Here is a 16,604-nt window from a genome sequence, read left to right as displayed (position 1 = left end):
GGCTTATACCTATTCTTCCTGTAAATATCTGCTAGGGCGTTCCTTCATCTCCTCTGGATCTCTGCACAAATGTCATCTTATTAGTGATATCTTCCTCAACCACCCCTTTAAAGATAGCAAGCCTTCTTCTCCTTGGTACTCTCTGTTCCCTTCCCTTGCTGGGCCTTTTCCACACCGCCCTCATTTCTATCTGACATATGACCTCTCTGTTCATTGTCTGATTTCTCCACTAGGATGTTAGTCTTAGGGGCATATGTTTTCCAGTCTTGCACATGGATGTGCCCCCAGGACCCAGAACAGTACCTGACATATAGTTGGTACTCAATAATGTGTCAAATGAATATGTGAATAAAAAGTGATGGGAATGGCTATGTTGAGACCAGTGCCCAGTGGGCTCTGAGCAGCTGTTGCTTTTATTCCTAACAATGTCCCAGTGAGGTACATCTTGTTCTCGTTGCTTCATAAATGACTCCACTGAGGCACAGAGAAACCCGTTGAAGGAGGGCCCAGAGCTGGTCAGCGACAGTCAGGAGTTGTGTCCAGTTCCTCTGGTCCTGGCTCTCGCCACCATTCTGTGTGGATAAGATGAGATGGGAGGAAGAGGGCAGCCAGATGTCACAGCTTCTAGCCTCTGGAGAATGGAAGAGCAGCAGACCTGTCAATAGAAATGAGAATGCTGGAAAGAAGGCCAGTATTGCAGAAAAAAGAAGTAAAGCCAGGAAATATTGAGTTCAGTAAATATTCAGGGGATGTCCTACACTTAAATAGGAAAACTACATAGTATATTGCCTGAGACCCCTCAGAGAGTAGGAGTGGGCACTATTAAGAATTAAGCTGGAGCAACAGAAATACATTGAGGCTGTCCCAGCAAAGGGGGGTGAATGGTCCTCCTAGATGTAGGGAATTGGAGAGTCGGTGAAAGGTCCTGGTTAGAGATTCACAAGGGAGCCCTGAGAATGGGGTAACCCATTGATGGTACAGGAAAGAGAAGGTCAAGCCCAGCTCTGAAACTCCATAGAAGGGCATGAGGAGAAAGAGGAGCTTGGGGAAGACCAAAGAACCAGAAGTGAGAAGAGGCACAGAGGTCAGGAAGAGCCCTGGCCAGGAGGGAAAGTGGGGGAGGCCACATTTTGCTGGACAATTTAAAAGTAGGTCAGCAGGAAACTGATAACAAAAAGGGAAATGAGAGAATCACTTGCTTTTTGATTTTGTAACAAAATTTTAATTTATCTCCACAAAGTGCTAAAAGGCATTTAATTACAGGAGATTAAACTTAATTTTGGTTTGAGATTTTTTTTTTTTTTTAACAACTGCATTATAGTTCGAGATTCTTTTGGAGTTTAATGTCTCAGTCCGAAGTTTTCTTGTGCCTCTGCCTGGCCCAAGGCACTGAGAGCTCCTACATCCAGAATATCATTGACACAGATAGAATCTGGGCCCCTGTCGGAAGCTACAAAGCAAAAGGGAGACTTCTGTGATTTCTTTGGGGCCAGGGAGATTAAAAATCGCATTTCTGGGCCAACATAGGTAATAGTGCCAGAATCTGGTTTTCTATGATGAAGCAGAAATTTTAATAATTCATTATCAGTTCGAGCAGGTATTTACTTTCCTACCCTGGTTTCTTACTTCAGTGAGGGAAGGGAGTGATTGGGGAAAGAGAGCAAGAAAACAATACACCAGTTCAACACAAAAAATGAAATGATGGCATAGTTGAATGCTGAAGTATATCTAACGATAAAGCTGTTTATCAACTGGTGGCCTGTTGTGTAATCATTGAGAAGTCAGAGCAAGTTGATAATCACACTTTTGTCTATGCAAACATCATTTTAGAGTCCGCGTGACTCTAGCCTGAAAGGGTTGCTTCCAGGTAGGGAACATGTGTGCATAGCACAAGATTCTGACCTCTCAGTTTTTTAGACAGAAGTCTCATGACCAGGCCCTGGAAATAGAATCTCTTCCTGCATTCTCTGAAAGCACATATTCACAATTGCATTGGGAAACAGCACCAGGCAGACAAGCAGCAAGCCTTCCCTGTAGTTTCTTTTTATCACAGCAAGTGTTCCTGGACTAAAATCACTACAGAGGTCCCACTGAACTCCTGGAACCCAAAGAAATACAATCTCACAGGAATTCAAAAGGAACAAAATCATTAACTTTGAGCCAAGGTCCTCTGGTGTCAATCACAGAAATCTCCTGGGTACAGAGGGCTCTGCAAGGAGAAAATGCATGCGAGCTTTAGTGCTTAACCCCATGCTTCACAGAAGCGGTGCAGAGGTGCTTTGTCCACCAAGTCTGTTGAATGTGTGTGGCCAGGTCTGACACTGAGCTGATGAGGAAGTGGGAGTTTGTTTTGGCACATGGCATCCCTCTGTCCTTCTCAACTCCCTTCTAAAGACAACCCTCTTAACTTTACATAAGGCTTTACATTCAGAATGACACTTTATTAGAATCATACTTTGTGACATCTACTGTGCTCAATGCCCCCCACCTTTTCCTTTAAATCACCTCTTCCTCTCTTCTTGTTCCCACTTGTTCTATTTCCAAGGATTTTCTTTTCCTTCTCCATCTTTTGCTTGATCATTTCCTTCATTCTTAACTGCTGCTTCTTGAATAATAACAATGATGTTAACAAAGTCAATACCAAAAGAGAACTATAACGTTCATTTGGGGCCTGCTTTGTGCCAAGCATCTATCTAAAGTGCTTTACAAATTTTAACTCACTTGATACTCCAAAGTACCCTATCTAGACCATCTTGTAATTAGTTTGCAGGAAGCATGGACTGTTCTTCTTTTTTTCCAACGTCTAGCCAGAGTCAGGACACATTATAGAAGCTGACCTAAATTCTTAATTAAACAGAAATGATGATAATACCATGGAAAAATTTGTTTTTATAAATCCTGATGTGGAAACGATACCTCCACATAGTGACCACCAACCTAGAATCAGGAGGCCTGAGGCTTGGCATGTTGCTATAGTTGGTATATATTGCAAACTTTAATCACAAAACATAAAATCAAGTCACATGTTAGCATACATCTGGAGATTGTTCCTGTAGCATTTGTTGTTTGATCCTTATTTTAATGCCCTGTTTAGTTAATTCATTTTAAAATATTTAATAAGCAGCATTATCTTTTCTCTGATTATAAAAGTAATGTCATGTTCGCAGTTAAAATTCAAAAGCCTCTAGTTAAGTGTAAAAATAAAAAGGAAAATGACTCCCAATTTCACCACCCCAAAATAACAGCTATTCCCCCTTTGGTGTAGTGTGAGTGTATTTATGCCTATTTTTCATATGAAAACCTGTATTTCTAGCCTCTTTTGAAAGAACATTGAGATCTGACAATGCCGGGCCCACATTCCTGTGGAACAGCAGCTGCTGGGAGCTGAGAAGCAGCTGCTCCCCCTGGGCAGGGCAGGGCTGGGTGAATGTCTCCTCCACCTCTGGTTTTTCTTGTACTTGCTCAGCTTCATTTTCTTGCTCTTCTCATGTACTGGTGGGCATTGGAGTTTTCTCTCTTTTAGTTTGCAAATAATTCTTTACCCAACATTTCAGGGTCAAGGCTGTTCTTTTTGTTGGTGGTCCTGGTAACAAAGGTGATGGGTAATGAGGATCCCTCCAGTCCCTGGGTGCAGGGATGAGGTAAAGAGCAGAGGTCTTTCATCCTGGCTTTTGCTCTTTCCTTCCTAGGAGAGTTGAAATTTCAGCAAGTTCTACATCTAGAAGATTTGTTTTCTTTTTAAGCATCTCCCAAATCTACTCTGAATGATACTTTTCAACTCTGGCCGTATTCCTTTGAACTAACCATACTGAATTTATTAAGAAAGAACTCTTTCTTTTGCTTTCACACATTGCTTAGCAGAGAAGGGAGCCGTCTTGGACTCAGATCACCTTCCTCAATCCGTTTATTTCCATTGAGGCCTAGGTCTTTGCTTTTGACCAAATCACAATTCCAGTGTAAACAGTTCCCCGTTGAAATGGTTAGTGAAGATAAATTTTAGTGGCTGCACAGGATTTCACTATGTGGATATCTCTCCTCTGCCTGAATTTCTTTCTAATGGGTGAAGGCTCACTGGGTGGTGGGCCCAGTAGGAAGACACGTCCAATGATGGGAGGGAGTGAAGACAGGAGGTGATGGGTGTGGTCTGCCTAAAATTGACTGTTTTAAGAGGCAGAAGTCTAAAATGAGCAGATGATCAGAAAACTAGAGTTTTATAATCAATAGTCTAGATGACACATGGAGGCAAAGACACCTTGTCAGAAACCTCCTAGGAGGTCAGAGAGTGGATGGTCAAAGAGTAAACAAATCAGTGAAATCAATGGACCAAAAAAAGAAAGAAAACCCATTGTAGGTTTTTTTTTTTTGATGGTGGTGGTGGTGCTGGGATTGAACCCAGGGTCTCACCTGTACTTGGCAAGCACCCTACTGTTAGGTGGTAGCTAGCAATGAGCAGTAAAATGCAGGCAAGGTCACAAGTGTTCTTTAGGGTCTGCTTTAAACTAATTCCAAAGTAGACCAGAAAGCAAAGGGTGATAGTTAATTTGTAGACAATAAACAGAAGCAAGGGAGCTAGTTGAAAATCACATCAAGAGGAAAGGACTCTTGACAGAGTCCACTGAGGTTGATGTGAAGTTAGGAATTATGTCTATAAGTGTCTCCAATTGTCTGGGAAGGAAGATTCCTTTAGTAGCACAGGCCTACTGAGGTAACTTCTGACCAGCTATTGACCTCAGTGCCCTCATTAACATGGGATTGACTTGTAGATGAAGCCCCTCTAAATAGCATGGCCACCATCACAGTTCCAGAGAGAACCAATTAAGGTCAAAAACTCTGCCGCCTGCCACCCAATGTGAAGGAGGAGTTGAACACCTGATTGCAATGAGTACGAAGGTGGTCACTAGTTCTCCTGGTAAACCTCAAACAGTAATAAAATTGGAGGACAGCATTGTCTCCCTTGTTATTCTTTGCACAGAGATCATCCATTCTTTGAGTGCTCTTTGCTTAAGCCTCACTTTTCTTGTACTTTATTTTCACCTCACTTATAGTAAGTTCTCTTGCATGGCTTTTGGTGTCTGACTTTAAATTTTTCTTTTGTCAGAACTTAAGAACTGAGGTTTGGAGTTTCAGTTCCCTGCTCTCCTGTGACGTATCACTGAGGTATATCTCCAGCCCCAAAGTAATTTCTGAGCATGGTTGTAGCTCCTTTATGAAATGAGATTCCATTCCTGTAAGGTAAATTTAAAAGAGTGGGTATAGAGTATGCAATAATTTATCTATTCTCTTTAAGTTGAACATTTAGACATTTCCAATTTTCCACTTTCATAAATAATACTTGGATTAAAATGTTGTTTAATAAAGATTTGCAAAAAGTGGAATTACTTACTCCTTTTGAGAATGTATTGAAATATATTGGTAAAATGTTTCCAGTGAAGGTTGTTCACACTCATACTCTTGTGGATAGTATTTGTATATACTGCTCTGACCCCTTAAACTTGACTTGATCCAATCACATTCATCTTTAAATGAAAAGCTGCCACTGGTATTTGTACTATCCATCTGGAATTTTTTGACCTTACCCATGAAGAGAAGTAAATTTTACAAAATGACTCAACATTTATATGTTTATTACTGAAACAACTGTTTCACAAAATAATTACTTATATGATATCACTGATAAATCTATTCTCTTCAAAATTAATTTTTTAAATAAACTGGAAATGACCTATTAAATCAATAATAACTCTCATATGGGTCATTAGTCTCAGCTTAAAGTACATCATTCTAGGACAATTTCTGGTTTACAATTTGATTTCTCAGGATGTCAGCTTTAAGCCCCAGAATCCCTTTCTCCAATAACCCCTTCAAATTGATGAACTGTTTTGGATTTGTTCGCCTGCATTTGAACATCACCACCCTTTAAATCATGGTTCCAGCCTGCCCTCAGTCTTGGGTACGCAGTCCCTGTGATGTAACATCTGGGCCTGTCCCAAGCTGGCATGATTGCTTCATGGTTCCCACTTTACAGGGATTGGAAATCTGATAAGGGATGAAAGTTGTCATCACAGTGCACAAGCACTGAGGGCCATCATTAAAAAAAAAAAAAATCTTGCTTAGACTCTCCTCAGCCTAGATGTCCACTCATTGACTTCCTCATTTCCTTTAGTCTCTGCTCTACTGTCTCATCTCCAAAGGGCGCAAGTCTTTGCCTTTCCTAACATGTGACATCTCAGATAGATCCCTGGCCCTCTCTGTCCCTTTACTTTGCTTTAGCTTTTCTTTTTATTTATTTATTTTTTATTGAGGGTCTGCCTATGTTTGAAATCATAGAATGTAGAAGCAGGGAACAATTTAGAGGCTAGGTATGGTCCAACCCTCTAATTTTATAGAGAGGAAATACAAGCCAAGAGAGATATATAAATATTCCTTGGTGACCTGGATTATTCATAACAAAGCTGAAGTAGAAATCAGACCCCTGGATACTTGATGGTTTGTGGTAATGTTCTAGTCTGTGTTGTGGCCTTTATGAGAAGTTTCTTGGGGGTAACTTTGTCTTATAACAAGCTCTAGGATATATTATATTACACCATATTAGACTCAATAGTAAATGTCCCTATGAAAATGTTCTGATGTATTTCTCACTGAAAGCATAAAATTATTTAGTTGGTTGGGCTTTATCCTCCTCAAATAGAATTTCCAGCATCAGCTTCCTTGATCCTTGGTCTTCTGCTCCCCTGATCTCCTTGCAGGTTTCATTTTACACAGAAGGAAACTGAGGTAGAGAGAGGTAAGTAACACAGCACCTCAATTAAATAAAACTACATGGTCTAAGGGAGAGTGTGAGCAGAGAAGACCTGGACCAACTGAGGTTAATAGCCAGAGGTTCCATTGAGGCAAAGTCCTGCGTTTAAGGCTCTAACGAGGTACAAAATTTGATGATGAAACAGGAGATGCCATAGGATTTGATGAAGGAGAGGGAGGGGCTACACAGCAGTACAACTAGGGTGGGTCTAGTAAGCTCTGGGCAGAACCTTCCCAGCCATTGGCTAAGGTAGTCAGATCCTCTGCGGGTAACTTTTGCAACTGCAGCAGCTGCATTGTCTTGGAGAGCTAAAAGCTCTTCCATCTAGTATTTTCCTTTTCCAAACACTTCCTAGAGTTCCCCAATACAAAAGCATTGGCAATTGGTGGAAACATTTTTTTTTTGGTACCATACCAGGGATTGAACCCAGGGTGCTTTACTATTGAGCCACATTCCCAGTCCTTTTTTATATTTTATTTAGAGACAAGGCCTCACTAAGTTGCTGAGGCTGGTTTTGAACTTTCAGTTCTCCTGCCTCAGCCTTCTGAGTTGCTGGGAGTACAGGCATGTGCCACTGCACCTCGCCTAGTGGATACTTTTATGTTTTAAAATTTGGCTGCCCTGTGTCTTTTCATTATCTTTGGTCAGTATTAATAGTTTCCTTAAAAATCCTAAAGGACATTAATATTTTCCTTTTGAAGAATTGCTTCTCTCTCATTAGTTACATTCTGGTGGGACTGTTAGCTAAGATGCCTTGATCACCCTAAACCAAGGGAAGCTGTGTTACCGAAAGCTGGGTCCTTGTCCTCAGTGCCAATCTAATAACAAAGACATGGTTTTGAGAAACAGGAAAAAGCAGTTTCGTTGCATTGCTAGCAAAGGAGAAACACAGGGGACTCCTGAGGCTGTGATTCTGCCCATCAGGGGGAAATTGGGAGAGTTTTTATAGAGGCAATTCGAAGACTACATTCTCTGTGGGAGTTGTAATTCACTTGTTAATTTGGGAGATAGTCATTTCTGATGTCTTTGGGGGCCATCCGCAAAGTCTGAATTACTTCATTCCTGTGATGGGTGTATGCTCAAGATAACTCAAAATAATATGATAATCCTGTTCCCCCTGAGATTAGGGAGGGGGAGAGATTATCAGGGAGGAGGGAAAGAGGAAGAGAAAAAAACATGTTCTTTTAAAAATAAGTCACAGTGGCAGAGCAGCAGGGGCTATATTAAAATCATAAAGTGGACCACTGTCACAGTTACAGGACTCATGCTAATCTAAATAGATGCTCCCTGGAACCCGAATCTCATTTAGTATAACAAAAAGACTAAAAAACAGATCACTTTTTCTAGTGGCAGCACTCTGTGTATATTATAGTATTTCTGTTACCCAGACAGGGACGTGGCCTTTACTTCTTATCCTTTTCTGGGCCTAGTTCTCCAGATTTCTCCCCAAGTCTGGTGTTCTTTCAATATGTCTATCTGTCCCTTTCTCCTTTCTCCAAATATAATATTTCTGTTAGGAATCTAAAGGTATTTGGTAGAGCTAAATTTTTTCTTTTGAAAAATCTATTGGCTATTTGGAAGATTTAGGAGCAAAAAAATATTCTCAGTCAATATCACAGAAAGCTCGTACCTGAGCAATTATAGACTCAAAAGATTTATGGAGTCATAGTGTTTCATGACCCCAAAGATTAATCAATTCAGCTTTCTTGTCTTATAGATAAGAAAATGGAGTCCAACAGATTCCTGTATTGTCAAGTATTACTAAAATTACTATTTGCCAATAATGAGGTTTAGATCCAAACTAATTTAGCTTAGTCATGAGAGACAGGTGGGACTATGTAAATTTATGTAGCTCAATTAAAATCACAGAGCTGAAAAGGTCTATCACAATAATGTATCCATCTGCCTAAGATGGAAGGTTTAAGTATTATCAGCAGGTTGTCTTTCTCTTTTACAGCTTGTAAAGAAGACAATTCAATCACTTCCTTTGTAAAGCATTAAGCATCATTCACACCTCAATCTAACAACATTTTTACATGTAAATGTGGAGCACTTTATATGTCTGTTTAAAACTAATATATTCAATTTAAAGGTGTTTAAAATTGTTATTTGAAAATTAGAAGCAGTCTTAAAAGTAAGTTGGAGTCTTACTAGGCATCTGAAAGAGTTGTAATCAGTGACCTTAGGCATTCTTTCACAATTAGAGATCACATAAGCCCTGGGCTGCAGAACTAAAGTAATTAGCTGGCTTTCTTTATCGCAAGTAGATGCAAGTGGTGATGCTGTGGGTTTCCACAATATTCTGCAAACTTGTTAGCCTCATTTGGGACCTTCCACAATTGAATTCAATGCAGCCAATGTTTACTGAAAGTTTCTTTATATATGAAATACTGAGTTAAAGGTTTTGAGAAGACATACAGTCTGTTTCTACTATTTATGGAAGATTATTTCCAGGAGCTTTCAAGAATACCAAAATTTGTGGATCTCAAATTCCTTATATAAAATGATATTTACATATAAACTATGCACATCTTCCTGCATGCTTTAAATCATCTTCAGATTACTTATAATACCTGATACAATCTAAATACTATGCAAGCAACTGTTATTCTGTATTATTTAAGGAATAATGACAAGCAAAAAAGTCTGTACATGTTCAGTAGATTTTTTTTCCCCCAAATATTTTATCTCCCTTGGTGGAGAATTCTTAGATATGGAGGGCTGACTGTACCAAAAATACTTTCTTAGTTTTTCTTTGTGGATGTTAGAAATAATGAGGTGTCTCAAGAAATCAAACACGTGCTGAAAGTGGATGGGCAAGGCAAAACTTTACTTGTAGCAGAAGGATATGGTACAGAACACTTAGCAAGCGCGACTCCAGGAGCAGTCTGCCTGCTTATATATGGGACCTAAGGCAGTGCTGCCCTTCACTCTGATTGGAGGAGTTGGAGGTTACAATCTACGCCATTGGCTAATTTTAGAATTAGGGCGGGCAAAAGGGAAGGGCTACAATTGATCCATTGTGGCTGAATGCTAGATTTTGAAAATGAACCACTAGACTTTCTATTTCTCATAATAGATATGATTATATTACAGAAAATTACTATATTATTATGATTTAAAATCTATATTTTGAATTGACACAGAGTATGTATATTTGTGAGATGCAGTGTGACATCTCAACACGTATACAATGTGTAATGATTAGATCATGTAACTGGCATATCTTTTGCCTTGGACATTTATCATTTTTTTTTGTGCTGGGAATGTATTCCTCTCTACTAGCTATTTTGAGATAATTAATTGTTGTCAATCATCCTTATCCCATTGTACAACAGAACATTAGTAGTCATTTCTCTTATTTGAGTAACCATCCTCTTTCCATCCCCCATAAAATTTATTTTTTAAAAAGATATTGTACAGATGTCCCAAAGCCAGCTCAAATTCATGCTCCTCAAAGCTAATCCCTGACTACCTGGGAATGTTAAATTTAAATTGGAAATGCTAATATGAATTGATTTAAAGGCATGTTTGTTTGTGCCTATGCATAGGCTCTGTCCACTGTGAGAGCCTAGAAAAAAATAACATCTCAGTAGCAGTGAGAACACCTGGTGCACAGATGTTGGTCTCTAAATGTCATTTTCCACTAAAATGAGCCAACGGTCTTTGGAGAAGTTTTGGGGCAGAAAGCATAACTCAGGTGAGGCTCAGACATCCCATACTTCAGACCAAAAGGAAGTCCTCGGAGACTAACAGGGGCCCATCAAAAGCTACATTTAGGACAATTAGGGTATTAAAAAGGGAAAATGAAAGAGGGGAGAGAAGGAAGGAAGGAGGAAGAGGGGGAGGTCAATACTCATTTGCCTGTGGCTTTTACCTTAGCAGTTGGTATGTAAAGAGAAAAAAGTAAACATTAAGGAACTATAGTTTTTTCCCTTCGTTGAGGAAAGATTTCCTTCCCAAAGAATGCTGGGTAGTAAATGTTTTAATTTGAACCCTATGAACTTGTTACTATGCAACTATTTTTACTATAAAAAGTTTCACACGATTCAGTCTTTGATGCATGCTGATGTGATTGAGTGACAAAGTGGTGGGGGCCAGATGTGTGTGGCACATGCCTGTAATCCCAGCCACTGGAGAGGCTGAGGCAGAAGGATAGAAAGTTTGAGGCCAGCCTGGGTGATTTAGTGAGACTCTCTCTCTCTCTCTCTCAAAATAAATAAATAAATAAAAAGGATTGGGGATGTAGATCAATGGTATAGCACCTCTAGGTTCCATCTCCAGCACTGCAAAAATAAATAAATACGCAAAAAAAAAAAAAAAATCCATTTGATGCCTTTTTCTACCCAACCTGGCAGGACACTTCCCTCTGCAGACTGTGATCACCCAGGTTTCCTTGAATTTTTGGCTTCTGATTGGATTTGCCCAAAGTGAGGAGTAGGGCAGAGATGGGGTCCAGCAGAAATTTTGAGGGTGGAAAGGAGAGGGTCTTTATTCTCTAAGGCCTCATTCCCTGCCAAGGTACAGTATAGGCCATGAGGCAATGGTCTTGATCCTTTAACTTCTGTGACTCTTGCTGGGGCCCCTGTTCCAAAGCCCCAACTCCCTCAGTGCTTCAGTGACAAGCTCAGCCCAGGCTGCTCAGGCCTGGGGATATGGTTCAGAGAGCTCCACTGTCCCTGCTGTTCCCTCTGCCTGCCCCCACATGGGTAAACAGTCCCTTCATTTAACTTCCGTCAGTTAAACCCTTTGAGTATGCCATCTGCTTCTAGTCAGGCCTCTGACTTATTCAACCTGAACCTAACCAGGGCTTTATTTTAACAGGACATCAAAGCTAGAAAAACAAGCTAAACAATGCCTTGAGATAAAAATCAAACAAATCCTGAATTGGGGACCATTTACTGGTCTTGTGTCTTCAAAGGTCAACATCCTTAAGAAACAAAACAAAACAAAAACAAAACACACACACACACACACAAAAAAAAAAAACCAAAAAAACCAAAAACTCAGAAAAATGTTCTAGATTAAAATAAGCTAAAGAGACATAATAACATAATGTAATATGCAAATATCGTTTGAGAAATCCAGCCATATATATATATATATATATATATATATATATATATATTTTCCTGAGTGGAAAAAAATATATATATATATAAAATATATATATATATATATAAAATATATATATATAAAAAATATATATATATTTTATATATATATATTGGTGAGGGGGAACAACTGGGAAAGTTTTAATATTGACTAGATTTTTGATGTTATTAGAGAATTATTATTTTAAATCTGATAAAGGTATTATGATTTTTAGGTCAATATCTTTTTTAGAGAGGTACTGAAGTGTTAAGGTTGAAATCTTACAATGACTAAAACTTCCTTTCAAGTGCATAGCACAATATTTAGATGGAGAAGTAATAGTCAATTTAGCTGATGGGGATATGAAGTTCATGGTGCCATCCTTTCAACTTTTCTGTATATTTGAAAATTTTCAAATTTGAATAAGATAGTGGAAAACATGAATGAATAAAACAAAATTTCTGACCTACCAGAGAATGAATGATTTCTGTTTCCCAAATGGCTGTAGCCTCCTCCTCACCTCTCCCCACGATTGGGGATTGAACCTAGGGATGCTCTACTACTGAGCTACATTCCTGGTCCTTTCATCTTCTCATTTTGGAATAGGGTCTCACTAAATTGCTGAGGCTGGCATCAAACTTGTGATCCTCCTGCTTTAACCTCTCAAATGGCTAGGAGTGCAGCATTTGCCACCAAGTGCTGGCTGTGACTTGTTTACATACATTGTTCACTGGCTTCTTGTATATGTTTCTCCAAACAGAGCTCTCAGGCTCTATGGACTGGGTTCTGTATTCCTCTTACGGCCTACAGAAGCTTGTATAAAAGTTTTAGAAATTAAAGCCTCTTCGTGGCAAACATAGGTATATGTGGGAAGAAGGTTTCTATTTCTATTTTCATTAATGGAAGGAGAAAAGGCCCAAGAAATTAATGGGATACAGAGAATTGCAGTTTTGACCCTTTCTTGAAGTGAACAGAGCAGCCTTGGGGTCTCCTCCTGGGAACCAGGAAATCCAGTGGAGACAGATGGCTTGGAGTCTGCGTGAATTTTGCAACCTCAGAAAGGCCATTGGAGGAGCTATCAAAAAAAAAAATTGTGTTTCAATTTACAGTCTACCTTTAATGGAGAGAAAACCAGGATTAGATTAAATCTGAATGGAGAAAACCTTATTTTGAGTCAGCTGCTTAATGAGATCTAGTCTTGTACTTATTTAGCTCAATTTACTTTATTTATTTAACTCAATTTAAATAGAATATCAGCACATACAAAATAATGTAATTCAAGCTGACTGTGGTGACACACACTTGTAATTCCACACCCAGAATGGCATTGAACTTGTGATCCTTCTGCCTCAACCTCCCAAGTAGGTTTGGGATTATAGGTTTGCCCCCACTTCCAGCACATAGCCACTGGAATATGAATGTCTTTATAGAGGAAGTATTCCTGAGTGGAAAAACAGGACAACAACAGGACAATTTTTATCCATTTGAGGGTGCTTAAAAGAAGCCAAGTGTTTTGAGCCATTTGATTAAATGTAGACCTAGCACCTAAGATTGCCTCTCAGCAATTTCTGCTGTTGTCTTTTGTTCTTCTGGGGAGGTGGTCTTGAGGACACCTCAGCTGTCAAAACATACAGGTTCTGTAAACCTGTTGGAACCTCCAGGGTGAAACAGAGAAGAGAGTGAGTCTTTTGATCAGAGAGAGAGAGAGAGAGAGAGAGAGAGAGAGAATATAAATGAATATTGCCCACCCAGAGGCCATCTCCAGCAGGAATTGTGCTCATATACTACAGGGAATCAGGTGCTCATATACTACAGAGGAGTCATGATCATTCTATGCATCTGCCAATCTTCAGTTAAAACACCAGCATGAGACATGACAGATCAAGATGGCGGAAGTGAGAGTGGGGATATGGGATCTTCTGTGAGGCTTCTAGGAAAAGATTTCCTGCTCTTGAAAAAAAGATATCTTTGACTCTGATATAAGGGGGGTGACTCAGAGGGGGTAGGGAGGGAGAGCATGGGAGGATTAGATTAATTCTAGATAGGGAAGAGGGGTGGGAGAGAAAGGGAGGGGGAAGGAGATTAGTAAGGATGGTGGAATGTGATGGTCATCATCATATAAAGTACTTGTATGAAGACTTGAATTGGGTGTCAACATACCTTATATCCAAATAAAAATATGAAAACTTGTGGTATATATGTGTATTAAGAATTGTAATGCCAAAAAAGTACATGTATAATGGTATAAATTGACGCGAACATACTTTATGTACAGAGATGTGAAAAATTGTGCTCTATATGTGTAATGAGGATTGCAATGCATTCTACTGTTGTTGTGTATTTAAAAAAACAATAAAATCAATTTTAAAAAAGATGTCTTTGATAAATAGACACCCTCCCAAAACAAAAACCTCTGATTTGTAATATTTGGCTATTTTCATTCCTGTGGTGTAAATTTTCTAACTGGGATCAATTTACACTAGCAACTGGCTGGCCAGAGTCCTGAATGTTAGATTCCTGAACATTAGAGCAAATTAATTAGCTCTAAGGAGCCTGTGGAAGCCAACTCCAGCCTACCACTGATGGCTCAGGGCTGCTGTGTTCACCCTGAGAAGATGGGGAATGGCAGAACAGAGAGAGGAAAGGCCCCAGGTCCTTAATACCTGCAAGCTGTAGAGTTAACCAACCCTGGAGTCTTCCTATCTTTGGGCTTCTTGGTTTATAAATTAACAAATGGTTAAATAGGTCCAGCTGGTGTTTGTGTGTGGTGAATCTGGACTTGATCTTGCTGGCATAGATATCCCTGGGTTCCCACCTAGTGGAGGGAGGGGAACACAGCAGGGGTAAAACTGAACTCTGGAAAATGGAAATATTCATTGGTATCAGGAAGAGGGGGTAGCAGCTGGGGGAGGGGAGAGGTGGGAAGGACCATCCAGGTTGAAATAGGACTATGGCCCATTGCTGAGAAGAACAGGATGGTGGCTGAGGGCCAGCTGGGCTGTTGGTCTCCTTGCCAAGGAGGCTGAAGTTCAGGGCAATGGTCCAGCGAGAGCAGGCACCAAGCACAAGTCAGGAAGTCAGGAAGAAGTCCAGGCCTGGGAGATGCTGCCCTGCTGGGGGCCGCTAATGCAGTGCTGTGGGGTATAGAGAAAGGGGTGCATGGGAGAAAGAGGAAGTGCAGAGAGAGGCAGCAGCACAATTCCAGAGGTCTAGACTACTCACTTTCCAGTGGGATGGAGACAGAGCTCCAGTGTCCAGCAAGGCAGAGCCAGAATTCACTTAGATGCTGACCCGCTGAGACTGAATGTTGAAGGTTTTCAGGAACTGCCATGGATCATCAGGCTGAGAAATGCAGAAGGAGCCAGAATCGTTTCCAAAGCAGCCTTAGCACACATTCTTGGTGATGTTACAGACTTGCTGCTTACTTTTATTCCTAAATCTTCAAAAGAAACATCACCCTGCGTTCCCCCCCCCCCCCAATATTGTCACAGCCTCTGGGGTCCTGAAATTCACCAACAAAACTGTTGTTTGGTTCTTAAAGTGCTCCCTCCTCCCTTGTGTGAGGAAATCTGTTTGCCTGCCTGTGGCAGAAGCAATTTCATTCCTGTTGTGAAACGCCCCTCTCTAACAGTGCATTTTTTTTTTCTGTTATTCATTTACTCCTTTTCTTTATTTCCTTTTTCCATCCATCTAATAACTCACCCGTAGGTCTATTCTTCTTCAGCTTGGTCTCATTCATTGAGTAACTGCCTAGGAAGGACCTTTATAATTGAATTGTCTGGAGGAAGTAGGTTCAGGAAGAATGAAAGCTGATGTGTCCACAGCATTCTCTGGGGATTTTCAGAGCATTATTTTCTTCTCTGATTTAGCTGGGAAGCCAAAGGGCAGGAAACTTGGCTTCCTTTGCACTCTGTGACTGTTGGAAGTCATGGTTGGTGATTTTAATTTATCTGGTGGTTTGAGTTCGGTGACAATGTCATTATCAGGGAGGGAGTAATTAAGAATAGGATCAAACAGGGGAGGACTCCTTTAAGACAGAAGTCCTCCCAAGTTCATGCTTCTTTCCTCTGTAAGAGCGTTTGACTTGTTTTAATAGAACCTCCTAATTTAGTGAGTTGCTTCAGAGAATGAGTAAAAGGAATGCTTTTCAGCAATGCAAAGCCTATCAAGAAATCAAAAAACAATTATAAAAATGGGAAATATTTGCAACTCTTTTAAATAGTCAAGGGCTGATTTTCTTTATATGTAAAACTCCTACAAATCAATAAGAAAAAGATCATTAGCCTAATGAAAAATGTGCAAAAAATAAAATGCACAGGCTAAGCTTCATAACAAGATATAGAGTAATTAAACTGATATAGTCATCCATTTTTCATGTATTAGATTGGCAATGGTAAAAAAGTTGACAACATACTCTGTTGGCAAAAGTGTGAGGAGACAGGTGCTGTCATACATTACCAGTGGAAAATAAACTTGTATGACCTTATGAAGGGTTATTTGGAAATATTCTTCAAAACCATGAATATCTGGCTGCTTTAACATTTTAAAGCCTGGGCTAGGAACTTACTCGATAGACTTATTCACATCCATAGAGAGTAATGTGTTTGCAATGTTACATATTGCAGCTTTGTTTGTGATAGTGGAAGACTGGAAATAATCCAAATATCAGTAGGAAATTTTGGCATGTCCATATAATGGAATATAATATGGC

At 39.8% G+C, this 16,604-nt stretch overlaps 1 long non-coding RNA gene across 1 annotated transcript; it reads right to left on the bottom strand.

Annotated features, from left to right (window-relative positions):
• Positions 1 to 369: 369 nt before the first annotated feature.
• Positions 370 to 15,452, bottom strand: LOC124083940 (uncharacterized). Its single transcript, XR_006848960.1, has 2 exons — positions 15,116 to 15,452; positions 370 to 655 (listed from the first exon to the last, which is right to left on the bottom strand). It is a non-coding gene; the product is annotated as an uncharacterized LOC124083940 (long non-coding RNA).
• Between the last annotated feature and the right edge of the window lie 1,152 nt (positions 15,453 to 16,604).

This window comes from Marmota monax, unplaced genomic scaffold, assembly GCF_021218885.2.
Source record: "Marmota monax isolate L192 unplaced genomic scaffold, Marmota_monax_Labrador192_F-V1.1 WCK01_AAM20220418_F8-fsc00056, whole genome shotgun sequence".
Classification (NCBI taxonomy): domain Eukaryota; kingdom Metazoa; phylum Chordata; class Mammalia; order Rodentia; family Sciuridae; genus Marmota; species Marmota monax.
The sequence above is the reverse complement of the archived record's forward strand: the minus strand, read 5'-3'. Positions and strand labels throughout refer to the sequence as shown.